The sequence below is a fragment of the Vanellus vanellus genome (genome assembly GCF_965231255.1).
Source record: "Vanellus vanellus genome assembly, chromosome: 1".
In the NCBI taxonomy this organism is placed as follows: Eukaryota; Metazoa; Chordata; class Aves; order Charadriiformes; family Charadriidae; genus Vanellus; species Vanellus vanellus.
In genome coordinates, this window is record NC_138905.1 from 91,031,003 (window position 1) to 91,058,199 (window position 27,197).

Below are 27,197 nucleotides of genomic sequence, written 5' to 3' on the forward strand. Positions count from 1 at the left end.
GGCGGCGGCCGCGAAGGCTGAAATCCCCTCTCTTAACAGGAGGCGCGGAGTTTCCAGAACAACCCCGGTTACTCAGCACCCCACCGCGGCCGCCCATTGCCGGGGAGAGGACGATTGAGGGGGCGGGCCGGGCCGGGAGGCGGGCAGCGGTCCGTCCTCACGTTTCGGTTTCTTTTGAGCTGCTGGGGAGACCAGCGATGAGGCCGCCGGCTTGGCTGGGTCGGCTCCTGCTCTTTGTGTCCCTCATTCTGGGTAAGTCGTGATGGGCGGCGGGGACCCTTCCCGAGCCCTTCCCGCCTTCCCACACCCCCACACCCCGCAAGCCGCCCGGATCCCCTCGCAGGTGTCGGGGTGGAGGAGCGGGGCGGGCACAGCGAGCGTTAACGGCGGCGCCGCGGGGAGCGGCGCAACCCGTAACCGTCCCTCCTCAGGCAGCCGGGCGGGCTCGTGCTGCCCCGGGGTCGCGGAGCGGGGGGGAGCGGCGCCGGGCGGCGGCTTCGCGGGTGGCGGCTTCGTAGTCGCCGTTCGGGCCTGGGGAGGTGCCCCCCTGGCCGCGGCCGGTCCCGAGCTCCGCTGCTGCGGCTCTCTGCGGGGCGCCGGGGGGAACAGGTTCGGGAAGGGGTCGTCCCCCTGTACTCGACACTGGTGAGGCCCCACCTCGAGTGCTGTGTTCAGTTTTGGGTCCCTCAATACCAGAAAGACATTGAGACACTGGAGCGCGTCCAGAGAAGGGCAACGAAGCTGGTGAGGGGTCTAGAGCAGGAGTCTTATGAGGAGTGGCTGAGGGAACTGGGGTTTTTTAGTCTGGAGAAAAGGAGGCTGAGGGAAGACCTTACCGCTCTCTACAACTACCTGAAAGGAGGTTGTAGTGAGGTGGGGGTCGGTCTCTTCTCCCAAGTAATGAGGAAACGTCCTCAGGTTGCACCAGGGGAGGCTTAGATTGGATGTCAGAAGAATGCCTTTACTGAAAGGATTGTCAAGCATTGGAACAGGCTGCCCAGGGAGGTGGTAGAGTCACCATCCCTGGAGGTATTTAAAAGACAGGTAGACATGGTGCTGAGGGACGTGGTAAGTGGTGGTTTTGGCAGTGTTAGATTAGTGGCTGGACACGATCTTAAAAGGCCCCTTCCAACCTAGACAATTCTAGGTTGTTTTCTGTCCTTCTCAATGGTAGTAGGCAGAACCAAATAGCTTCCCCCCCCCCCCCCCCCCCCTCCCCCCCGCATTTAACACTAGAATTTCTTAGTATCACTGATCAGTATGTTTAGGATACATGCACACAAACCCCTCCCCCCATGCTTGGCATGGGTGATAATACTTGTGCCCTGTTTGTCTCGAACTTGTGTGAACGTGAAGGTTGCAGTGGGAAATGTGTGTGATTTTTATGGTACAGTTAATTTCCTGTCCAAGTGCACTACAGAGGAGGTGCTCTGGACGAGGGGAGCTTTGTACACCCAAACCATGTGTGCGCCCGGTTCCTGAGGTGTTAAGGAATTTAGGAAAATAGCTTTCATTGTAAAAATATTCTTGTCATCCCTGTATATGAAAATGCTGTTTATTTTGTATTCTGTGTTACTTCTTGCTCAAGGAAAAATCGTCAAAGTTCTCAACGGTTTGGTTTTGTGTGGTGTTTTTTGTTTTGGTTTTTTTAATGGGTGGGGCTTTTTCTAGATGTAAATTATTAATATTCACTTCTGGTGAAATACTAAACAAAGGCCTTCTTAATCCAAATTCCTCCTGTGTGCCTGAGGAGCATAGCCCTCGTGTACATAGACCTTGCATAGGGCTATGAACATGAGAAGTACAAACCAAATGCATTTTTTTAATTGAAGACAAATGTACAAAGTTGTCATTGTCATCAGAAGTAGCTGATATTGCTGGATGAACCAAGCAGCATGGCTTGCTCTATGTGGATCTTCTTATCAGTCCTCTAGTCTAAGGGATTTCTCAGTGGCTTTTCTGTTGCTTTGGGAGTTTCCTGGATGTGCCAAAAATAGGACGTATTGCATCCCTTTAAAAAAAAAAAAGGAACAGTCTCTTCTTGCTTTTCCTGAAGGCTTTAAGCAGCTGGTTCTGCTACTGAGTGTTCAGAACAACTCCCTGAGATTTCCTCCCGTACTATTCCAGAAGTCTTCAGGTTTTCTTGTTTAATTAAGATTGTGAGATCCTGTTCTGCAGCCAGCAGAGCTTTGGGACCAGGTGTGTGTGTGGGACCAGTGTAGAAGCTAGGACTCTGCATACCTGTGCGTACTGTGAGTCAGTCTGCCCATGTTCAGCCTTAGATGGAATTTCTTCATCTCACTTGCAGTGCTTTTTCAGATAGTTCTAAATGACTGTTAGGAATCCATGATTACTTGACTATCCTCTTGTAACTTTGTGTGTGTGTGAAGGCAGATTGTTACCTTACATTACATTACATAAGTTGGCATGCCACTGCTACTCTGAGCATCTGAGTCCAGGTGCTGTAGACTTACCCAGGAAATGAAATTCCATATTCCAAACAACATACAGTTGGAAGGGAGTGATGATGGTAACTGAACAACTGGAAAGGGTAATTGTGGCAGCAAGTATCATAATATCCTCCTTAAAAAAAAAAAAAATTAACTAGCTCTGTTGTCTTTTCCTCTCTATAAAACTTTGATTCTGCAGTGGTTGATTAGGGTAGGAGATCAGGAATACAAATACAAACTCTTTACTGTTGTTCACTAAACTAAATCAGCAAGATTTCATGCTGTCTTTTTGTTTATATGCTTGCATTATTGCTGTTATGTGTGGTGTTGCCTATGTGTAAATGTTCTCATGTTAATGTTTTATGAAGATAAAATAATCTGTCATCTCTGTATGAAAAAATCAAGACTCTGAAAGTCAGTCTGATTTGCCCAAGTGGATGAAATAAATCAGTAGCAAATTTGACTTGACATGCAAGTTTCTAGCCTTGCAAATATCTGTTGTAAAAACCAGGGTGCTGTTGGTAGAGCCTCATCCTTTGTCAGCCTTCCCCTCCTGAGTCTCTGCCTTCCCAGCCTCCCTGCTTCTCCATCCAAGTTCAAAGCACTGCCACCTATCCCAGTCTTGTGTCACTAAACATCTGGGGATGGGGAGAGGAGAGAGAAGCACATAGCATAATCCATCCTGAAGATGTGCTGCTTCTTTCTCCTGTGGGAACCTGTGACACACAGAAGCTGCAGTGTAGCTTTGGCATCTTCAGAATCCCTACTCACCACGTAGGGATTACTTGTTTTCACAGTGCTCTGCCAGGTCAGGTTTCTGTCTGATAAAACCTCAGACTTGCACATACAATGCTTAAAGTGCAAAGGTCACATTGAGACTATGAAGGACTTTGATTTTGGACCTATCAAGATCATGCTCCTTCAGTTATTGGAATTTCAAGCCAAAACTGTGTTCAGTTTTGGGATCCTGGAGATAGTATGTAGGTGGGGAAAAAAGTCAGTGTAGTATCTGTGGCCCAGTTTGTTGAAGGAAACCAGAGAGAGGGCTTTGCACCCTGCCTGTATGAGGTGAATAAATTGTTGGCTACCACAGCAGCAGGAGGATCACAGCGCTAGCCATAGCAGTGGGGATTTTTAAGCAGTATTACTGCCTTCTAGTTCTTGCATATTTTGCTGGGTTCCTTAATGCTTCGTTTCACACTTCAATTTCTTTTATAAAAATTGAGATTTTTATAAACTGAGGGGAGAAAACCTGTTTCACTTAAGAGCAGAAGTTACGATATACAATATGGAGCATGGGCTGTCAGTAGATGGGCTGACAGAAAGGTATTTGTTAGCAACTGTCATGTTTTCTTTCTGACTTCTTCTAAAAGTGACCATCACAAACCAAACTTAACTTAATGTGGCTTTTTGTTTCTTTCCCATTAGGCAGTTTGACAGGTTTGGGCTGGGTTTTGTTTTTGTTTTAACATTCCCTTCTTTTCTTTCTGTTCACACAGAAATATATGCTCCTTTCTAAGGTTTTGTTGATCATAAAAATATCAGGATTGCTCAATGTTTTTTCCCGTGACTTTCCACTCCATAAGAGATGTCATGGGAACTATGTCACAAGGCATTGGGATGAATGGGGGAAAATCTGGACTCTAACAAATTCAGGTTGCTTTTAGAATGTGGTTAGTTCAGTAGGTTGCTAATAGAAATGTTAAACACAGTTTTAAATGGTATGAGTGGAAAAATCAGTCATCACCTGTATGAAGCTGACACCTGATTATGTTTTCCTTTTATCTTACTTTTGATTTTTCCTGAATAAATAGAGGAAGTTCTGAATTTCTCACAAAGGGGGAAAAAAAAATCCTCTGCTCCCTGCTTGAACACTTTTCATAAATCTTTGACTCCAGAGCTCTGGCTGTTATATCATATTAAAAACAAAAAGAAAAAAAAATTGCCATTGATATTTAATAGTACAGGTTGAACACAGAGGGAAAAATGTTACTGATAGTTTCTTTGCTTAATGTGATTAATGGTCTTAGTCCTCAGAAAGGCAGAATCATCTCTGGCTGACATGGACAGACTCCTCTGGTCTTGAGAGTTGACAGTGCGGTTAAAGGTGCTTGTCAAAAAAAAAAGAAAATTTGATTGTGTATATGGATTTGGTGGTGGGGTTTTTGTGGTTTTTTTTTTTTTTTGTGTTTGTTTGTTTGTTTGTTTGTGTTTTGGGTTTTTTTTATGGTGTTCCTATGATTTTACAGTCTCATGAGAACATCCTGGCCATGTTCAGGGTGGTGTGGCTGTAGGCCTATATCTTAGTGATATAGGGTTTGGAGTACATTTAAGCTGGTGGTGCTGCAGGACAAGAACAGGTCCTCTCTATGCCGTCCATTTGTGCTGTTCTTTACAAACAGAACTGCAGAGATGATCTGGCTGAAAATGAACTCGGTTGAAGGAAAAAAGGTATTGAGACAGATTATTTTCTCAGTCCTGTTGATCATACAGCTACATAACGGCTGTGCTGGTACAGCATAGAAGTGCTGTCTGGATGTTGGGGCTAAGTGGCCAGAGGATTTAAACTGCTTTTTTTCTGGCAGTTCAGGGTAGGCTTAAATGCAAGTTGGCTCTGTCTCTAAGCAAAGCCCAGAGATCAAAAATAGTCAGTATCCTACAGGACACAGTGATCCTCTTCACCATTGCCAAAATGGGGATTCCCAATTCTACCCCTCCTCCCTCCCTCACCTCACACTGCCATGTGTTGGCCTGGGCGTTCACTGGATTTGCTCATTGTGTTAATGGCAATGTAATTTATCAAAAAACCCTATAAAGTTAATGAATGGTGTTGGCTCAGTCCAGGGAGCAGGACCCTGAGACTTCAAAAAGGAGGGCAGAAGGAGGTGGAGGGGCCCCCATGAGTGGGCTCAGGTGTTTGCTTAATTGCCCTGAGTTAATCAATTGTCCAGGGCAGGGGACACAAGACTTTTAGAATAGGAGTTCTCACATTTCACCCTGCTCCTACATGTGACCTCAAGAAGGGCCTCGTTGGTTATGTTCTTGACAGGAGAACTAGCTGAATCTAGGTTTCCTCCAAGTGCAGGCAGTAATAGTCATCTATATAAACTCGTCTTATGCTGGAGTTAAATGATTAGGTTATCTTAAGTTTGTATATGCAGAACATGTCATGCTATAACTACAGAACATACAAGTATGATTTTATGTGCTCTTGCCTCACAGCAGAGGAAGATGTGGAAACCGTAGTCCTGCAGTAACTCCTCCTCTGTACGGTGAATTCCTGGACATACCGCTCTGTTAGTGAACTTTGACTTCTGCATATCAGATGAAGTTTCCCTGCTCTAAAACAGCACGTAAGAAAGTCTTGTAAGGCATGGATCAGTCTTTCTTTGCCTCCTAGAGGATGTCTTGCATTTCCATAATCTTTCATAGTAAGAGGGGTTAAATCAGTGATCAGAATAACTGTGACTGAATAATCATTAATAAAGTCATAATGCTGCTCAGAGGTAATTTCTGGGGGCTGAAGCTTGGGATGTAGGAGGACTCTACAAAGCTAAAATCCTTGGGTTGTAAGGCTGCATAACTATCCCAGTGATAGGAACGATGGAGGTGAATTCAGGTTTGTGTTAGGCAGGTGGTAAGAAACAGCATGACAACCTGCGTGTGGTTTGCTTAGCAGAAGTGAAAAAGTTCTACTTAATCCAGGGTGATGATGAGAGCTGTGAGTAGGTGAAGTTTGTTAATAACGTTGTGTGTCTCTAGGCTGTTACATCAGAAATTTCCCCTTGCTGTTAATGAAGCACAACATAACCAAGTATGAGAGAGGTGCAAGTGCAGGTTGACCGATGTATTAGCCACTGTACCACAGTACTTAAAAGGCAGAGATGCTACATTAGCTAAAATACCAGTAACTTTGTGAAGCTTTTTCTCTTGCTGCTACCTTTAGCATGGTCTTGGTGACACTGTACACATACCTTTTTCCTGGTGTATGAACAGGCAGACTTGCTAGAGATGGAATATTTTTGTTGGTGTTTGTTTAGTATGAAATGAATAGACTTACCTAGAACTAACCTAAGACAATGCTTTGGCAAAAAGAAAACGCCCAAGTCAAGAAGGTGCCACAAAAATAAGAGCTCACACATTTACATTCTGAGAGAGGAGTATCCTTTCCAACTTGGAAATATAGCCCAGTGGATAATTCTAATATGAAGTTTATTCAGAGGCATCACCTCAAAGTTGCTTTTATATCAAAAGTTGTAATGCTTAAGAAAATTTGCCAGAACTGCCCAATCAGTATCCATGTTGAAATGCATACTGCACTGGACTCAGAGCTTCCATTTCGGATCTTTGAAGAAACAGGCCTGAGCTGCAAAATTTTGGATGGGGCAGGTTCTGTCCTTAATTCAAAGGCAAAGACACCGTGATTTCAGGTGCATTGTTATGAACCAGATCCTCCTGGCTCAGAGGAGAGTCAGAGGTGGGTAGAGATCTGGAAACAAGTTGTGAAGCCCAACCTAGTCACTCGCTCCCTCCCCCTCAGCAGGATGGGGTAGAGAATTAAGAGGGCGAAAGCATGAAGAACTTGTGAGTTGAGATAAAGATGATTTAGTAAGTGAAGGGGTGGGGGAAACAAAGTCAGGGGAAGAACCAAGTGATGTAAAAGCACTCACCCCTTCCCACCAGCGGATTTCTTTGAGCAATGGCTACTTTGGAAAAACACCCCACCCCCTCATTTTTATTGCTGACCATGACATATGGTAGGGAATATCTCTTTGATCAGTTGGGGTCAACTGTCATGGCTGTGTCCCCTCCCAATGTCTTGCCCGTCCCCAGTCTACTTCTAGGACAGGGCAGAGTGAGAAAGAGAGAAGGTCTTGATGCTGTGCAAGCAGTGTTCAGTAATAGCTAAAACATTGGTGTGTTATCAACATTGTTTTGGTCATGGATCTAAAACACAGCACCATATGGGCTGCTATGAAGAAAATTAACTCCATCCCTAGCAGACCTAGTACACAAGTGCATGGTAGCAGTGACCACGGCAAGCAGTAGGAAGAGTGGGACTGGGCAAGTAATCATAGGACAAGGGGATTGGAAGAGCCTTGGGCAGGAAGCAAGGTGGAGGGAGCTAGAGAGATTTGCAAGATTCAGCAAATGGGAGAGGGATGTAGGTGGAAACAGGGCAGAGGAACTGAAAATTCTGGCTATTGTAAAAAAAGAAAAAAAATATTTGGAACTAAACTTACAAAAGTTGTCAGAGATTCGCACCTTCCCCTCAGTTCTGGTGTCAAAGTTAGCTGGTGTCTGACTCTGGTGGCACCTTTGTTCCTGCGGAACTGATGTTTTGGTCCTCTGTTTTCCCCATTCCTCAACTTCTTTCCCTGGAAGTATCCAGGATTGCCTAGTCCTTGTCATATGCAAGCTTTTCTGTGTCTTGCTTGTACCTAATCTCTCTTGGGATCCACCTAGTCTTTCTGTGAGTCACGTACCAAGGCTTTTCATAACCCTACGGTAGGCTTCCCTGAGCTGTGCAGTGGAGCGTGTTCTTTCTTCCTCCTCTTCAGGCTGTGCCAGCGTGCACAAGGGAATTCTAGTGCAGCTGGACCCAAGAGGGTGTGGTCTGGTCACTAGTGGTCAGGACACTAGTGAGAAGGTTTTAGGCTCTTCAGTTGATTGTGCATGTTATCTCTTTAATGTAGGAAAATGTCGAACACGTTGACTACTGAGTTACTGGAAAAAGCAAGGTGGTGTCTCCATCTGACAGCATTTTGGAAGGCTTTACCTCTGTCTTAGGATGATTCAGGGCTGTGAACCCAGAGTGGAAAGAGGCAAGCAACCTCAGTGAAGGGGTTGGATTTAAGGTGCAGCTCAATACTCATAATTTCCTGGTAGCTATTTTAAGAAGTCTGCTCCTGGGGCATGGGTGCAGTTTGCTGCAGTCTGAGCCAGTCCTGTTCTGCTGGCCAAAGGGATGGTCTTACTCGTGTTCTTCCCCGGTTCACTTGTTTCCTCTCCATCCCATGCGCAAGCATTAGTGTTCCCACAGCAGGTCACATTACAATCCTTCTGTGGTTTTTTTTTGTTTGTTTGGGTTTTTTTTTTTTATTTCTTTGGAGTGGGGGTCTGTGCCGAGTTAACTTTCAGCACGTTGTACTCTCTGTGTGACTATTTCATTGCAGGAACAGGCAGACAAAGGAGAGGGAGGGAGGAATGGGTAGGTCATCCCAACACTTTTGGTCTGCAGCATAGCTTTAAAATGACAGTGTAACCTTTGCACAGGGATGCTGCCTGTTGTTAGGCCTGTGCTCAGGGATATAACCAAAGGTATGGATTCTGTGGTGGGCAGGGACCCAGGCTTGTTGGTATGTGCCACTCTTAGGTCCTGCCTTTGCTGATGTGTAGAGCTCTGTAGATGCAGGCAGCCCCGTATTGTCCAGGAGTCGCAACACATGCGTCTGAGAACTTGCTGCAGTATGCAAATGAAAACCGCTTTTCACGTTATGTGTAAGATTTGCAATCATTCCTGCACGAATCTGATTTTCTCTTGCAACAGCCTGGGACGCTGCTACAGCTTACTGTCATCTGCATTCCCTCTTTCCTGGCTGTAGCTTTTGCCCATGCTTTTATACCATGAGTCTAAGTGCTTTCTTACTGGAGTTAGGGAAGTGAGTTGTGTTTTTGGCCTTTGGGGGAATTAGGAGGACTATGGCTGAATATTCTGATAGTCTTTCTGGACTGAACTTTTATTTCAGGGTTCTCTGCAACTGATGGTTCTGAGGGTTAAGAGGGAATGTAACTCTGCTGCTTAGAGTTGCTAAAAAAAAAAAGCCTAAAAAAGGAGTAGTTGGGAAGTTACAAAAAATAGAACAAAACCCCACTGTTTATAAAGCCCATCTCCTGAGGCAGTGGGTTGCTTGCTATATGCTAATCAGTAAGGACTTTGCCACCCAGTTTCAGCAGGTGGAATATTAACATCTTAATGGTAAAATGGGAGCCGAAGAGGTAGGCCTACAAAAGGTAGACCTGCTTATGTAGACCTGACATATACATATGTGCATTTTAAATAGGTACTTGAGACCAAAAAAGATTATAATGATAGCATTAATAATAAAAAGGGAATTAGATTACAAAAGTTCTCCAGAATAACTAAGCCTTACATCAACTCTAAGAAAAATAGTGAAGAAAATCAAATCAGGTAGACAAATATAGTAATGAAGCATTTATTGTTGATAAATGGAATATTAAATTCCACTTATCCAGTCTGAACAGAACATGTGGATACCTTTAGCCTGCTTAAATACTTAAAGAGTCAGAATTATTCAAGTGAATATTAAAACGAGTATAGCACGCTAGGTTGTATGAGTGACCTGTTACATTGTGAGTGAAGGACTGTGCCTTGTCTTGAGTAGGCTGCAATCCAAGCTGTGCATTCAGGGACATGATTCAGTTAGCATGGAGTTCCAATTTATGTGTATTGGCTGAGTCATTGTCAAACATGAGAAAATCCAAAATGTTTTCGTGTACTGCAAAGCAGGCTAAGGTATGTGGCTTGTTGTTTGCTGCAGACCAAATCTGTGCAGCCATCCTGTTGTCACAGTTTAGCTGATGTGTGGTAGGTGGAACGCTTGACCATGGTTCTGAGTCCTGGGTAGGACAAGAAGACTGTGTAAGCAAGGTATCTGGCTGTTGGAGAAGTGGGAACAGAAGATGATGTAGACAAGATGAGGTGATGGGTTTGCAGAAGCGGCTTTGCTTGCACAATCGTGGGTTTTCTTTATCAGTAATGCTTTTGTTATGTGATTTGTTTGGAAGGATAGAACACAAAGACATGGTGTAAGAAGGAATTTGGAGTGGGTTGCAGGAGATACAGGAGCAGGTAAGCTTATGGTTTCTGTAGAGACTACCGTAGGCCTTAGCACAGTGTTACTTTATCGTGTGAACTTTATCTTGGAATAATAGGGTACAATAAGAGAGGGAGAAAGCAGAAAAATATCACTCTTACTTCTAGCCTTCCAAAAAGAGTGTAGGAGAAAGTGTTTAGCTGTTAATTCTCCCTCTTTGCTCACAGCAGAGAAGTTAACTGCTGTGGAATGGGAAATCTGTCTCAGTATAAAATGGAGTAGAAAAGAGTTCCTTAGAAATTTAGAAAACGTGATGACACATGTTTTCTTTAGAAGCTCAAAGTTACGTGGTGGAGACCTTGTGCAACATTTCTGTATGATGTATAATTTCCTTGAAAAAAGGAAGCTGACAGCATTGAGTGGGAGGTTTCTTCACGTTTTCACTAGAGTAGTGAAGCAGGGAAGTAAAAGTATCCGATCCCTGGTTTTAGACAGGAGACGACAATTATCCTGAAAGGATAGCCTTTTCCCTGTCTTGCTCCTGGGAGCCCTGAGTGTCCTTGGGCTCAGTTCCTTGCAGCCAAGCCTTTGTTTCACCAGCCAGCAAGAAGAGAGTGTGCTGAAGAGGGCAGCACTCCCCCAAGCCATGCAGAAGGTGTGGCAGGAAAATGTGTTTTCTTCTGAAATGAAAATATCTTTTCATTTCTGGGCTTGAAGAAGAACTCCAGCCTGGCTCTTATGACTAACTGAAAGATAGCAAAGATATGGAGAGTTTACATTCATCAACACCCAGGCTTAAAAAGTTAGTGGGCTGAGCAGTGGTGGCTGTCCTTGCTTATGTTCTTACTCCCCAGCAAACAGCTGCTTTCCTCCCAGAAGAGAGTCACGTTACCTTGCTCTTGTCAACAGCCACTGTGGCTTGGCTTATGCATGCTGATGTTAAGCCACCACAGACTGTTTTTTTCTGTGAGCTGAAGTTACCGAGAGGTAGAATTTCACAGTGGGTAGAGCAGGGAATTTTTCTATGTGCTAGGAATACTATAGGTCCCTAGGCAGTGAGAGATGACTTCTTGAGGAAAACGCACTCCTAGAAATTGTTTTTATGAAGCAAAAGTTTCTGACAAGACTGCAGGCTTCATCAGATCAAAACAGTGCTTCATCAGATCAAAACATTGCTTCATGTTGCCCAGTATCCTGCCTTTGACCACAAGGTCTCCAAACACAAATGTTGGAGCTCCTGGGTTCTTCTCTTTTCTGGAAACTGTTAATTGAGATGGGTGGAAAGAGATGCTCATACTGGAGCAGCAGGAGCAAGCGAGATGTTTAAATCTGTCTGAACAGGATAGAAGACAAAGAAAGTGGGTGGGTTGTGTTGAAAAGATGTGGGAGTGATAGCTGAGCCGTCTTAAGCCTGTTTACTTTTCCAGTTCCTGTACCTGGAAAAGGTCACAGTGTAAGTTCAGACAACAACTAGAAACTGTAGTGGCACGAGAAGAGTACTTTCATGGGTAAATTGCAGACAAATTGGATAGTCCATGAGAAGTAAGGCATGGAGAAGATCTTCTGTGTGTGCAGTTCTGTACCCAAGCACAGAAGTGTGTTTCCCATTGCTTGCTTTCAGTCTCCTGTCTGAGAAAGTCTTTGTTTCTATGGTGTGGTACCAAGCAGAAGAGCAGGACACTTAGTATGCTGGCAAGCATTGCTCTTTGCTGATGACCTAGTCTTCTTAATGACTGGCCTGGCTGACCTCCTAAGTGCTTTCATATGGAAAGGAGGTAGGATGTGGAGAAGGTGGACTATAGTTCGTTTTGTGGACTTATATACAGTGAAGGGAAGTGATTTGTTGTTTTGATGTGATAAAGCTGTAGTATCCACATTGATTTATGAACAGTAGGAAGTTCTCATACAATGGTGACATGAGAAGCCAAGGAAGCATAGAATGACATAGGGATTGGTGAGTTCTTGACTTGATGCCATAAATAAAAAAAATCAAAGCCAAAACAAACCCCAAATAGTAGCTGTCACTTGGGAGCAGTTGGCTTGAGGAGTAGGCTTTTGAAATATTTCTCTTTCACCATGCGCAGTTACTGTTTAAAGGGAAGTTTTCCATGGTCCATATTGAGAATCTTGCCTTAATGTGAGACCTCATTTATATCTTAATCATGCCCTTCCTTCAACTTAGTAGTAAAAAGTTGCCAGCTATCGTGGAGTGGAATCGAGTCACAGAATCACAAAATGGTCAGGATTGGAAGGGACATCTGGAGATCATTTAGTCCAACCCCCCTGCCAGAGCAGGGTCACCTACAGCAAGTTGCACAGGACAGCGTCCAGGCGGGTTTTGAATGTCTCCAGAGTGGGAGACTCCACCACCTCTCTGGGCAGCCTGTTCCAGTGCTCTGCCACCCTCAAAGTAAAGAAGTTCCTCCTCATGTTAAGGTGGAACTTCCTATGTTCAAGTTTGTGCCCATTTCCTCTTGTTCTATCACTGGGCACCACTGAAAAAAGACTGTGCCCATCCCCCTGGCACCCTCCCTTTAAGTATTTGTAAGCATTAATAAGATCCCCCCTCAGTCTTCTTTTCTCTAGACTAAAAAGACCCAAGTCCCTCAGTCTTTTCTCATAAGAGAGATGTTCTAATCCCCTAATCATCTTTGTAGCCCTTTGCTGGACTCTCTCCAGCAGTTCCCTGTCTTTCTTGAACTGGGGAGCCCAGAACTGGACACAGTACTCCAGATGCGGCCTCACCAGGGCAGAGTAGAGGGGGAGGATGACCTCCCTTGACCTGCTGGCCACACTCTTCTTGATGCACCTCAGGATGGCATTCGCCTTCTTGGCCATGGTCATCTGGCTCATGGTCATCCTGTTGTCCACCAGGACTCCCAGGTCCCTTTCCACAGAGCTGCTCTCCAGGAGGTCAGCCCCCAACCTGTACTGATGCATGGGGTTATTCCTCCCCAGGTGCAGTACCCTACACTTGCCCTTGTTGAATTTCATAAGGTTTCTCTCTGCCCAACTCTCCAGCCTGTCCAGGTCACGCCTTAATACAAGTGTAAGTTGAACTCAGTATTGACATGGTTTTGTCTCTGTCCACATACATGTCTGCCATGGCAGTAGTCTTGTGATATTTTAGAGCTATTTGGAAGTGGGAGGTGATTGCTGAAGACTGAAGCAGGGACACAGAGATGCTAATGGTTAACAGTATCCCTTCCCCACAGCAGAATTTTATCTATTAGATCAGTAGATTATTTTTTTCACACATGTAGCTGTTTTTAATAAAAACTAGGGAAAATCTTTTATCTCTCTTCTGTTGTTGTTTGTTTATTTATATTGAATGTTTGGGCTTTTTTTAGGAGAATATGATTAATTCAAAACTGATAGCAGTTAAGGTTTCTGGACAGCTCCCGCTTCTTGCTTGCAGCTCTGCTAAATTTCAGAGGTTGGGATGCTATTTCACATACATTGCTGTGAATAAACTTGCTTCAGTGACATTTCCAAAGGAAATCCCTAGTATCCTCATGATTCCAGAGCAGGTGCTTTGAACCGAGTAGCAGTTTTGTGTCAGAAGTGTGCTCTTTACTAACTGTGAATATCCATGCTGGAAAAATTGCAGTTTGTTTGCTCAGCAGGAGCTTCAGTCTGGGCATCCTGCAACAAGATGCTGAGAGAGATTTTGCTATTGACAACAATTCTTCATTTCATCTATTTCACAAGACCATGAGCAGGAAGCCTAATTCAAGTGAACAGAGGGAAAGTACTGAGGATAGAGGAGCTTAGGATAGGGAAGAAGATCAGGACAGTGATTCTACCTGGGACCAGAATGTGGAAACTGGATGCCTTTGCAGTGCCTGCCATGTGCTTGTGCAGACAAGCTGGGTTTGGGTAATTCTTAACTGACACATGCCTTGCTTTGCAACATTATGATGTCCTTCTAACCTAAATTTGAATGTCTCTGGTAATGCATATAGCATTAGTCAAGCAATAGTTTATAAAACAATTGCTAAAGAAACTTTTTTTCCCCTGTAGCACACATCCACTGTGAGGACGTGTTTGGCATCGTAGGAGAAAATTTTACTTTTCCAGTAAAAATAGACCAAAAAATAGTGGAAATCATTTGGACGAAAAACAAGAATAAGGTGGCTGAATGGGAAGGGCAAAACAAATCGACATATTTTACTTGCAGGGAAGTAGATGCAGGGAAGTACAGACCGGTCAGTCTCACCTCTGTGCCTGGCAAGATCATGGAGTAGATCCTCCTGGAAACTCTGCTAAGGCACATGGAAAATAAGGAGGTGATAGGTAACAGCCAACGTGGCTTCACTAAGGGCAAATCATGCCCGACAAATTTGGTGACCTTCTGTGACGGGGTTACAGCGTTGGCGAATAAGGGGAGAGCAACAGACGTCATCTGCCTGGACTTATGCAAAGTCTGTGACACTGTCCCACATGACATCCTTGTCTCTAATTTGGAGAGACATGAATTTGATGGGTGGACCACTTGGTGGATAAGGAACTGGCTGGATGGTCACACTCGGAGAGTCGCAGTCAACAGCTCGATGTCCAAGTGGAAAGCAGTGATGAGTGGCATTCCTCAGGGGTCAGTACTGGGACTAGCACTATTTAACATCTTTGTTGGTGACATGGTCAGCACCTTCAGCAAGTTTGCTGATGACACCAAGCTGTGTAGTGTGGTCAACACGCTGGAGGGAGGGGATGCCATCCAGAGGGACCTGGACAGGCTTGAGAGGTGGGCCCGTGCCAACCTCATGAAGTTCAAACAGGCCAAGTGGAGGGTCCTGCACATGGATCACGGCAATCCCAAGCACAAATACAGGCTGGGCGGAGAATGGATTGAGAGCAACCTTGAGGAGAAGGACTTGGGAGTGTTGGTTGATGAGAAGCTCAACGTGAGCCAGCAGTGTGTGCTTGCAGCCTGGAAAGCCAACCATATCCTGGGCTGCATCAAAAGAATTGTGGCCAGCAGGTCAAAGGAGGTGATTCTGCCCCTCTACTCCACTCTCGTGAGACCCCACCTGGAATACTGTGTCCAGCTCTGGAGTCATCAGCACAAGAAGGCCATGGACCTGTGTCCTGGTTCCGGCAAGGATGGGATTAATTTCCAAGGAGCCGGCAGGGGAGGCACGTATTCCATACCACGTGACCCCTGCCCCGCTATAAAAGGAGCTAGCCGGGGCGGGGGAGTCAGTCGCCACTCGGGGGTGGGTTCGGTCGGTGAGCTTTGCGGTGGTACTGTAATCGCGTTCTTGTATTCCTTTACCGGTGTTATTGTTTTTCTTTCTTTCTTTTCTTTCTTTTTTCCCTTTGTCTGTTCTGTTAAATTATAATATTTCAACCCACGAGTTTTGCCCTTTTCTGTTGATTTTTCCCACGGCTGTGGGAGTCGTGCGAGCGGCTGCGTGGTTCTCTGTTGCTGGCTGAGGCCAAACCACGACAACCTGTTTGAGCGGGTCCATAGGAGAGCCACGAGGATGATTCGAGTGCTGGAGCACCTCTCCTATAAGGACAGGCTGCGAGAGTTGGGGCTGTTCAGCCTGGAGAAGAGAAAGCTCCAGGGAGACCTTATTGTGGCCTTCCAGTACCTAAAGGGGGCCTACAAGAAAGTTGGAGAGGGACTTTTTACAAGGGCATGTAGTGATAGGACAAGGGGTAATGGCTTCAAACTGGAAGAGGGTAGATTTAAATCAGGTATTTTTCACTTTGAGGGTGGTGAGGCACTGTAATAGGTTGCCCAGAGAAGTTGTTGAGGCCCCATCCCTGGAGGTGTTCAAGGCCAGGCTGGATGGGGCTTTGAGCAACCTGGTCTAGTGAGAGGTGTCCCTGCCCATGGCAGGAGGGTTGGAACTAGATAATCTTTAAGGTCCCTTCCAACCTAAACCTTTCTATGATTTATGATTCTCATCCTGCTGCCTCAGTTCTCTGGCTTGTGGGTCTATGTGGTGGGGTGGGGGAATCTCTATGGAGCGAGTCGCTGGGGAAGGTGACAGCTTCTTTAGGCTGTTCTCCTTTCACAAGGGTGAATGAGGCTAACCTGTTCCAGCTTTATCATGTATGCATCTTGTTGCCAGGACTGCTCTCTGTTCTTAGGAACCAAACTAAATCAGGCACTCAAGCAGATTAGGGAAAGCAGGGGAAGACTCTTAAAAAATATTTTGTTGTGGAGGTCACTGTACCAAATACTGTTTCAATGGGGAATGGCCAAATATCGTGCCATCGGATAAGAGCTCAATGCCCTGTTGGAGTGTTCTGATGTTGAACTAATGGTGGCTTCATGTGGGGTACTCGGTCTGGTATCTTACACGAGCTGCTGGAGTTAGCACAAGGCTGGAGCAGGGTGTTTCTTGGATTGCAAACCACTGTGTCATTTTTGCAGAGATTTTCTGCATGTTTAATTTCTTAAGTTGTTCTTTAATTTCTGAAGTTTCTTAATGTTTTTATGGGTTTGGAGATTAAAAAACCAGGGTGAGGTCCTTGGTGATGGACCTGGAAAAGATGCCACAGGTAGGGAGGCAGTTCTGTGAAAGCAAGGTTTTGTGGTTTTTTTGTTGTTCGGTTTGTTTGGGTTTTTTCCTTCCCTTTTTCCCTTTGCCCCAGCATACCAAAGTCTTAGGAGCTTTTTAGCATTATTTTTGGGTAAAGAACTTCATTTCTCTTCTGATATTTTCATACGTTTGTTAAAGTGGTGGTTCTAGCCCACTGTTCTAGGCCAGATCACTGAAGTCTAGACTGCTGATGGATTTGAAGATGAAAAAAATGGAAAGATGGAGCAAAAAAAAGAAAGAGAAAACAAAACCCCCACCCTTTTTCTACTGCACTTAAATTTGCTTCAGTATGGCCCATGTTTCTATTATAGATTCTTTAAGATCTGCAAAGAGAAAGGGTTTAAAGTAACAGCGTTAGTGCAACACATAAATGAAGTAAAGAAAGGAGATGTGGATTCTCTTCTCATCTATCTCTGGCTTTTTATCGCAAATCTGTGCAGCTTTATCAGCTCAAGTAAACCCACTTCAGAAAGATTTTGTAAAGCTGTAGGCGTAACTATAGATAATGCCGATTATGGTCTGGGACCTGAAGTCGTTGCTGGAGGGAAGTTGAAATTAATTGTTGTCCTTCAATAAGGTGGCATAACATACTAGTTCTCAGGAGTGTCTGAGAAAAGTGTTATTGTGAAATGGTCTAAGGCTGTGTTGTGTATTTTGCAGACTACTGTGCTACCTCCACACTTATTTCTAAAAATCATTTCTGTTTGCTTGCAGCTACCTCTCCACAAGCTATTGATTACGAGAATGAAAAGCCTGAAGCAGGTAACAAGTGAGATGGTGCCCTAAACTGGGGGAACATGACGAGAGGAATTAATTTTGCATGTGGCCTTTTGTGGTCCAAAACATATTAATGTGTCCTCAGTGTAGAGATTACCATTCCCCTGTTGGCCTAGAAAGACCTGTTGCCTTAGAAACAGTAGGTGTTGATGGGTAGCTCACTAGATGGGAAGTCAAAAAGGCTCTGTTAAACAGCACTTAGCAAAAACCTTCTTGGGTCTTCAGCTTCCCTCTTGGTATGTTGAGAATGATGCTGCATGCTGTGTTTGCAAATCACTTCAACATCTGTGGAAAGAATTAAATATATATGAGGGAATCCCTTTTTATAGTAAATAAGCAAATTACCCATTTGTTCAGTGCTACCTTATATTTGCAAGCAAAAGAGTGCAAAGATATTTTTATAATATGTCGTCATGGGTAGGTGGTCTTCGCTTTCTGCTGGAAAGAAACCCTCAAGCAGGACCTAAGATAATGAAATGCTACGGCTTCAAAGCTTTGTTTGTATTGATGGTAAATACATCTGAGCCTCAGCACACCGATTTAGAGGTGGGATGCTTACAAGCTTCCAAAATGCTAATTTGGGAGATATAGCAGGCTTTCCCTAGAGAAGCACCATTTCTGGATGGGGTATCTTCCACTTGCTTTATGCTCTAGGAAAATCTTTTGACTGCATTCATCAGGCAGCTAAGCAAAGCCCTAGTTTTGTTTTCTTAGTACAGCCAGTGAAAATTTCAAGGAAAATCTGGGACTTGTATTTTTTTTCTAGAAATTATTTTTACTCCAGAGGGATAGTGAAATACAAATGTTATAGTTCAAGTCAGTAGAAAAATTATTTTTTTCCCCATGGTGTTGCACTAATGATTCAATCACTCACTAACTCTTCCATTTTCCCAAGTGGCTGATAATAAGGGGGTTGGAGAAGGCAGAGTTTTTTTCTGATTAAGGGAGAAATCCCTAATGATAATAACGAAAAGTAAACCCAGAAGCCCCTGGGTTTTGCTGCTCACTCTTCCTGCATGAATTGTAATGGGTGTAGAACAGCTTTCCTTACCTGAAGAAATAGGGGTTGTGTAGCTGATGGTGAAGGTGTGGTACATTGTGGGACCAGATTGGAACTTTCATTGTCCTATCACTTGTGTAACTATTTCCATATACATAGACATGGATATAGGAGAAAGAGGTTTATTTTGTGCCTGTCTTATGGAAGAAAGGAGGGAAACATACAGTTCAGGCAAAAGAGAATCAGGTCCATAGGTAAGGATTGTCTCATCAGACACTGGAGGAACAAAATAAAATACTCAATATTTATACCAGGAAGGGGAGTCAGTGCACCTTTGCGCAGTACACCCTACAGCACCTAGGTAGCACAGAATCACTGCTGTACAGAAAGGAAATAGCAGGGAAGGCTGCAACGTTCTTAAAATGCATGTACAAAGCAATTCTAAATAGGGCTTCTGCTGGTAGGACAGTGGTATGTAACAATTGCAGAGGAGAAGGTGTGCTGCTGCACTCTGGACAACACAGAGCAGTGGCCTATGCTGGTGTGGGGAAGAAGCCATAGAGCGTCCTCCTGAGGGACTGCAGCTCTTCTCTGGTCTCTTTTCAGACAAAGACCTGAACAAGGAGGACAGTTCCCTGAAGGAAAAGCAGACAGTTAAAAATGGTGTAAGTCAGGAAGAAACAGCTCCAGATCCTGAGAGGAGTGAGAAAGGTAAGCATGGGAGTACAGGCCCTGTGCTTTCAGAGAGCAAATTTCCGCTTCTTCAGGAAGATGGTAGGCAAGATCTCACAGGAGACAGTTCTGAACAGCAAAGGAGCTCAAGAGAGCCATCAGGCCTTTAAGGAGGACCTTCTCCAAGCATGAGGACAGGCCATCCTGATGGTCAGGAAAACAGGCAGGCAAACCAGAAGATCAGCTTGGCTAAGCAGGGAGCTCCTGACAGGGCTCCAGTGCAAAAGTTGCTTATACTGGATGTGGAGGCAGGGGCAGACTACAATGGAGGAATTTAGGAAAACCACCTGGGCAGGTAAGGATGGTGTTGGGAAAGCCAAGGCTCAGGGAGGCTTGAAACCACTAAGGGATGACCAGGACCACGAGAGCAGCTTCTGCTGCTAGGTTATCTGTAGAAGAATAGGTGAAGAAGATGTGGGCCTATTGCTGAACAGGGGATTGATTTAGTGATATCTGATGCTGTTATAGGCTATAGTATAGGCCAGATGAGCAGGCAGTCTGTTGGACTGAAAACTGAACACATTTCTGGTCACAGAAGAAAGATGGTGACTGTGACCAAGCAGGATGGTTTTACTGAGTGTAAACCACAGTTGACCAACTTCACAACCTTTTTCTGATGAAATGACTGGATCTGTAGATGAGGGGAGAAGAATGGGTGTCTCATACCTTGACTTTAGCAAGGCTTTTTATGCAGTGTCCCACAGCATCCTTGGAGTCCCAAGTTGGGATGTCCTAGTCTGAATGAATGTCTGTCTACATGGGTAGAAAACTTGCTAGATTGTCAGGCCTGCAGGTAGTGGTTAATGGGTTGTAGTCCGCTTGGATGCTGGTGGCAATTGGAGTACTGCAGTGGTCTATTTTATTTTTTTTTGTGTGTGTCCTGGACAAGGGAGAGAAAATGGTGTCATTGAGTTTATAAATGACAAAAAAATGTGGATTGCAGTCAGTCAATACGAGGGCAGGATTGTCATTCAGAGGGAGCTGGAGGGGAAGAGGCCTGCATGAACTTCATGAAATTCTGTAGAGACAATGCAGGGTTCTGTACCCGGATGGACCAACAGCTTGCACTGGTGCAGAATGGGGTCTGACTGGCAGGGGACAGCTCTGCTGAAAGGTACCTGGGATGGTACTATGTAAAGGTACTATGGATGGTACACTACTGAGTCAACAGTGCTCCCTGGCAGCAAAGGCAGCTGATAGCATCCTGGGCTGTTTTAAGGAGTGCTTAAGCCAGTACGTTGAAGCAAGTGGTTATTTTCCATTGGCACTTGTTAGATGACACATAGAGTATTGCATCTAGTTTGTGGCTGACCCAGTGCTGGAAAAGTGCTGATAAATTTGACCGAGTTCAGCAGAGGACCACCAACATGGTCAGAGGCTGGAGCACAGTTCATCTGTGGAGACACTGAAGGAACTGGGCTTGCTCAAGCCCTGAGAAGAGCAGGCTTTCAGGGTACATAACAGCAGCTGCCAGTATCTGTGAGGATATCGGTAAGAAGAGCAAGCCTTACTTAGGTGTATAGTGGAATATCAAGGTGATGGTGCTAAATTGAAGCAGGGGAGGTTCTGTGTGGATATGAGAGAAAGATTTCTTCCTTCTAAGCATGACTGATCACTAGGATAGGCTGCATAGAGACATCATGGAGTCTCTACCCTTGGAGGTTTTTAAGACCTGACTGGAGAAATTCCTGAGCAACCTGTCTGGAAATGAATATTGACCTTTCATTGAGGAGGGGGTTGGGTTAGAGACCTCCTGGATTTGCCCCCTGAGCAAACCTGTATGATTATTACAATTCTTATAAATTGTAGCTGGTGACTCATCTCTAAGTAATGACTGATACCAGTATGAAGTTAAGCAGTGGGACGTAGCTGTCCTGTGATCTCTTTTCAGAGCTCTCTACCAACCAGAACAGCACCCTGACATCCAAGTGTGCTGTTGACCATGGTGTAACTGAGGGAGGTGAGTGCCTGTTCTGTGGTGGGGAGCTGTACTGGGGGAAAGGTGTTGGGTTTCTGGTGTTAGTCAATGGCAATGTGTTGAGGCGCAGCTAGTAACTCACTTTTGTGCAACGGCCAGTACCTTGAAGCTGAGCAAGGCAGGGGACTGTAGTTGTCTTCTGATCTCTTTTCAGACATCTTTAACATGAGCTTGCTGGCCAAGCATACAGATGACCATGGCATAAATGAGGGAGGTAAATGCCTGTGCTGTGGAGTGGTCTTTGTTCATTGTGGCTTTTGCCTGACTGTTCTTGATGTGAAGTTATGGGTGGCACCATGATCACTGAGTGCCTTCTGTGCTTGGCTTTTGCAAGGTCTGGAAGGGAGCATGAGGACAGTGTGGACAGTGGAGGAGAGGGGGGAGATGTTGTATGATGGCCCCGTGGGGGCAGGGGATGTTGGTCAGGGCTATTATTGATGCCGAACAGATGGCCCAGCTTTCAGTGAGATTACTCTTGATCCATCTGGGCTGGGGAAGGGGAGCGTTGTGAGCTCCAGGATTGTCTGAGTATTGCCTGTTGTCCTTGCAGAATTGACCCAGGGTGCAGAAGGTGGAAAGGAGGAGCAACTGAGCAACTCTCCCAGCTGCAGTAAAGAAGGTATGTGAGGATGAGCCTCCCTGTGTCTTGGGAGAGTGAGCAGACTGTCACAGAGGCTGGAAGTGGCAGTGCTGGGACAGGCTGTGTATAACCCTGACTGCTTTTTGCTCAAGTAGAAAACAGAGTGAGAATTACTATGAGGGAAGGGATGCATGTGTGGTGGATACATGCATGTGAGATTGTGCTAGGGAATCATATGTTTGTGATGGAAGTATTTAGAAAACTGGCCAATTTAGCCAGTTTAAAACTGTAGAATTAAATGTTACTAAACTTCATTAATAATGCACCTCTTGCTCATGCTTGCACTTTTACTTTATTCCATGCCTTAACAAGTGATAAAGGCTTATAGCAGCTGAGGTGTCAGTAGATTTCTGAACTGCAATTCTACCTTGTTAATTACGGGTGTTGTTGAACATCATATTGAAGTAGAGAGATATTGTGTGACACTGAAGGTTTTTTTTAATTGCTTAGGTGTGCAGTGCTGTCATCATTGGTCACAAAGAATGCAGAGTTTACTTAATTTGTGTTTTTCTTGTAGTTTGTTGTTGTTTTTTAAACCTACAAGGACATGGTGGGGAAGCTCTTCTAAATAAACAGACTGGGGCCTGAGGACTGACACATGGAATGAGAAAACTGATTATTACTCTGTATGGGGGAATAGTTGATAACACTACAACTTATGGATATTAGTGAAATTCAGGCTGCAAAACCACAATGTTTGTTGACAGTTGTTTCATATTCCATTAATTAGTTAGAACTTTTACACAGTCATCATTTCTGTATACTGCATTTACTATGGAGGCATAGCAGGCCTCCATTTACGTGTCTCCAATGATGTTTTGCTCTCTCAATCTGTTTTCTGTGTTATGCGTAGAGACCAGAGCATCTGTGAGGTCGTGCAGCTGCTTCTTGGAGTACGTCAACATGGAGAATATAAAAACTCAGATTAATCCTGTACCAAGTCTGATAACAGAAGGGTATAAGGGCTATCCTTTAATAAACTGCACAGGCAAGGGCTTACATTGGTCTGTCATCTGTCCAGACCAGACCACTGTTTCTGTAGAATTTTTCTAGAGTAGAGAAAGCCTATGGAATGCTAACTGGTTTCACTTTTGTTACTAATTAGTTTCACACTGTGATTCCCAAGAAGTATTAAAGATCATAGGTTTGCAGCTGAGATCATTGACCTTTAGTTTATAGCAAAAACTATAAACTTTTTTATAGTGCTGTCTTTAAACCTGGGAAAGAATGCAAAAAAGGTCAAGCCCTTGACAAGAGACCAATTACTACACTCTAAGTTTGGCTTCCAAAGCACCTGGTTAGTATTGCAGAAAATTCTGCTGAATGCATCCGTAGAAAATCCAAAGCCCCTATCTGTGAAACAGAAAGGTTCCAGGCAGAATAGTTGAAGCCATAGCATAGTATAGTACTATATCTCAAAGTCTTTGGTCTTTGTGACAGCCAGGTGGTGAAAGTAGAAGTAATTTCCCCAACCTAGCAGATTCAATGGCAGCATGGAGAAGTGAAATCGTCCGCCATCAATAATCATGAATTTCGAAGTTCCTGAGGGATATAGTTGAGGTGCATGACCTGCTTAGAATGAATTTCACTGGAGTTGTGTAAGTTTTTCAGAAGTAAAACTGTAGGTAAATATGTAATAAAACTTTCTTGTTGCTGATGTGTCTGCAAAGCTTACACAGATTAAGAACCATTGCTGAACTTTGAATCCATCTAATGAGGGCAATCAACTTATCTGGGTTTCAGAGACTTGCTGTAATTTACCATAGTTCAAGCATACTTTACTCTGACTCTAGGGAGCTCTGTCCTCCCTGTGGATGGGTGAAAATTGTTCCATGTCGACTATAATTTGTAGAATGGCTTGAGCCAATGTGGCCACTTACTATCACTAAAAGTGGAGGTTGTGCTCTTTGAACCACCTCTGATGTTCATCACACTCCTCTGTGATCCAGTTTAACTACCTTATGTAGCAGGAAACTGACCCAGCAGAAAAATCTGGGTGGTCTTCTGCTGGACTAATAGGTTAAATCTGGTCATAAAGAGCCTTGGTAGGCACTGAGCTGACATACTAGAGGGGATGGGATGCTGGTCAGCAGTGGATTCAAAGGGAGAAGAAAGGGTGGGGGATGGGGAAAGGGATGGGGGGGTGCTATTGCAGTGATAACAGGACAGGCTGAGATGCACATGTGAAATAAGTGTGGCGTGAAGCTGTTACTTTCTCATCCATAAAACTTTGCTGCACTTTGAGCACACTGTAGAACAGCTGTAGTTTAACTAAGAATGAGCTTGGTGGTAAAGGACATGAACCCTTTACCCAGAGCTGAAGCCTTTGACAGTGCTGGCTGTTCTACATAGAATGTAGCTAGTTAAAAAGTGTTTGACAAGTAAAACATCTGTGAAGAAATAAAGTTTTGGAGGGATGTGAAATTAGGTCAGCTATAGCGAATAAACTGAGTGATGAAAGAAAGGAATTGATGCAAAAAATTGTTTTGCTTTTTGTGAAATGAAAGGGGTGACCTCATCGCAGTCTATGACTTCCTCAAGGAGGGCAGCAGAGGGGGAGGTGCCGTTTTCTCTCTGGTGACCAGTGGTAGGACACAAGGAAATGGAATGAAGCTGCATCAGAGGAAGTTCAAATTGGACATTAAGAAAAGGTTCTTCACTGGGAGGGTAGTGGGTCACTGGAACAGGCTCACCAGGGAAGTGGTCACAGCACCAACCCTGTCAGAGTTCAAGGAGTGTCTGGATGATGCTCTTAGTCATATGGTTTAGTTTTAGGCCATCCTGCAAGGAGCAGGGGGTTGGACTCAATGATCCTTGTGGGTCCTTTCTAACTTGAGATATTCTATGAAAGGTTTTTGTTTCCAAATTTATTAACTGAGTCACCAGAAGCTTCTTGGTTTGAAATTTTTTATCTGACTGAAAAGTTTAAAAAGAAAATTTACAAAGCTTTTAGAAAATGTGTACTCTAAGCCAGTGTTTATCAAAGCATTTTTCTTTGGTAAGAAATGAAGTTTGCAGATAGACTGAAAGCAATTTTCCTTGCCTCAAAAGAAGAGGAAAAATGTTGTTTTGTCTGTCATATAGCCCTTAGTTAAGTGGTGTAACTATGGGCATTTCATACTGGTTTCTGCTTTTTGTGTTGTAGATCAGTGGTCTCCAAACTTTTTTTGATTGTGCACCTCATCAGTAAAATATTTTGAACACAAACACCCAATTTATGTATATTTATTTATAAATTATATACATGTGCTACCATACACAAGTAGTAGTACCTTATAAAACATGCACAAAAATAGAAATTAAAAAAGGATGAGATAAGGATGAAGTAAGCAATATTTTAACTTTTTAATTTTATTAATGGTGTAAAAATATTTTCGTCCTGCACCACAATGGATTGCCTTGCACATACCCCACTTTGGAGACTACTGGTGCAGATAATCCATTTAAAGATTCTCCAAATGCACAGGAATGTGGAAGCTAGTGGCATCTTAGTGCTGCAATTTTCTGTTCTGCCAGGTTTGATTCTTCTGTTGAATTACAAGCCAAGCAATCACATTCAGATATTTGCTGAACACAGTGTTGAAAAGTGGAAAAAAAATTCTCCTGATGTGAGAAAACACAGATGACTGGAAGGGTGGGAGGGAGTTAGGACTGAATATAAGAAACCCGCCTCTGTGATGCTGATGAAACTGCCAATGAAACTGTCATGAAACAAGGGAACAGACTTGAAACAGGGCTGCATAGCTGGAAAGGAAGCTGTGGTATCTTGTAATAACTGAGTCAGATCCTTTTAGTTGCCAAGGAGTAATACTGAAGACCAAAGTAAGTAAGTCATTATTCCTGGCCTATGTGATGTGCTGCTCTGCAAGAGCTACTTGCTTGGCTAAACTGTGCTCCTCCATCATGCTTAAAGATTTAGCATCCAAAATCGTTATGTTGTTGTGTCATGTCAAGACATTGGATGTAGCTGTGCTTTCTTTGGTGCTGTTTTCAAGCTGTGTGGGGACAGAAAATTTTGTGTGTTCTGTGGGGAGCATGAAACCTGATGCTTATCACCATGGCTATAAAACGAGAGAAGAACACTAATTTAGTATGCAGGCCTTCTCACTGCATAGACACAAGCAAATAACAGCCCCCTCCCCAACCCCAGGCTGGCTTCTCGGTCACGTTCTTTAGTCTTGTCATCAAGCTGGCATAAGTTAGCCATAGTAGTAAACCTGCTGATTTTAAGGATACAAATCATAAAAATACTTCAGGCCTATCCGGGAACCTTATGAGAACTAGACTAGGGACATCTTTCTTTTTCTCATTGTCTACAGAGATGAGTGCCACGTGTCACCATATGCTGCTCTCCTAGACTGCCTCCTGGCATTTATCCTAGGTTGGAGTGATGGAGAGACTAGTGGAAGAGAGGGGAAGTGCAATCAAAATAGGAGCGAAGACTGAACGAAACATTGCCTTGACACATCCAGTTGGTTCCCCTTATACTGTTGCTCTCTGTGCACTAAGACGGAAACAATGGTGTAGGTGGGCCTTGTTTATGCTTTATTGGAAATCAGCCTGGTTAGGGGCTGATGCATGTTGCATGCAGTGAGTGAGGTTGGTCACCTAGTCTTGAACTTGCTGGATTGTAACTTCCGGCACTGTAATTTCCCTTTGTCTTCAGTTTCCTTGCATGTCAAATAAGAGCTCTATTTGCAGTCCTCAAAAGAGAAAACTGCAAAAGCACCTGGCATTACTGTGTGGAAGAAATAGAAGCAGCATCACGTGCATGTGTGGTGCACAGCTGATACTAAGATTATAGACTTGAATCTTTGTATATAAGTGGTGTCTTAAGTGCCTAGTTATATGATCCAAAGTTGTGGACTCAGAACGGCCTCATAGGTTACCAGCTGCTTAGCAGGTAGCCGGCAATAAGTGATAAATGTTCTTAATCTGCTCCAGTTGCAGAGGAACGTGTCTAACCATAAACAGATAATTTGGGTAAAATGGCTAGTGGCTATCAGATGCCACAGATCACATAGCTGCTGTAATTGGATTGTTTTGGATGATGTGACAATGTCTTAAGTCATCTTCACACTTTATTAGTATTTAAAGCCTGCAGTATTCTTGTATAACTAGTTCCATTTCTCAAAGAGAGACATAATAATTTACCTGTGTGCTTTTCTTTTTGTTTTGCTTCAGATCTTAAATCATAAGCAAATAATTGCTTTGAGGACTAAACA

At 44.0% G+C, this 27,197-nt stretch overlaps 1 long non-coding RNA gene across 1 annotated transcript; it reads left to right on the forward strand.

Annotated features, from left to right (window-relative positions):
• The first annotated feature begins 218 nt into the window (after positions 1–218).
• LOC309686235 lies at positions 219–27,197 on the forward strand. Its single transcript, XR_014270523.1, has 3 exons — positions 219–252; positions 26,292–26,499; positions 27,157–27,197. It is a non-coding gene; the product is annotated as an uncharacterized lncRNA (long non-coding RNA).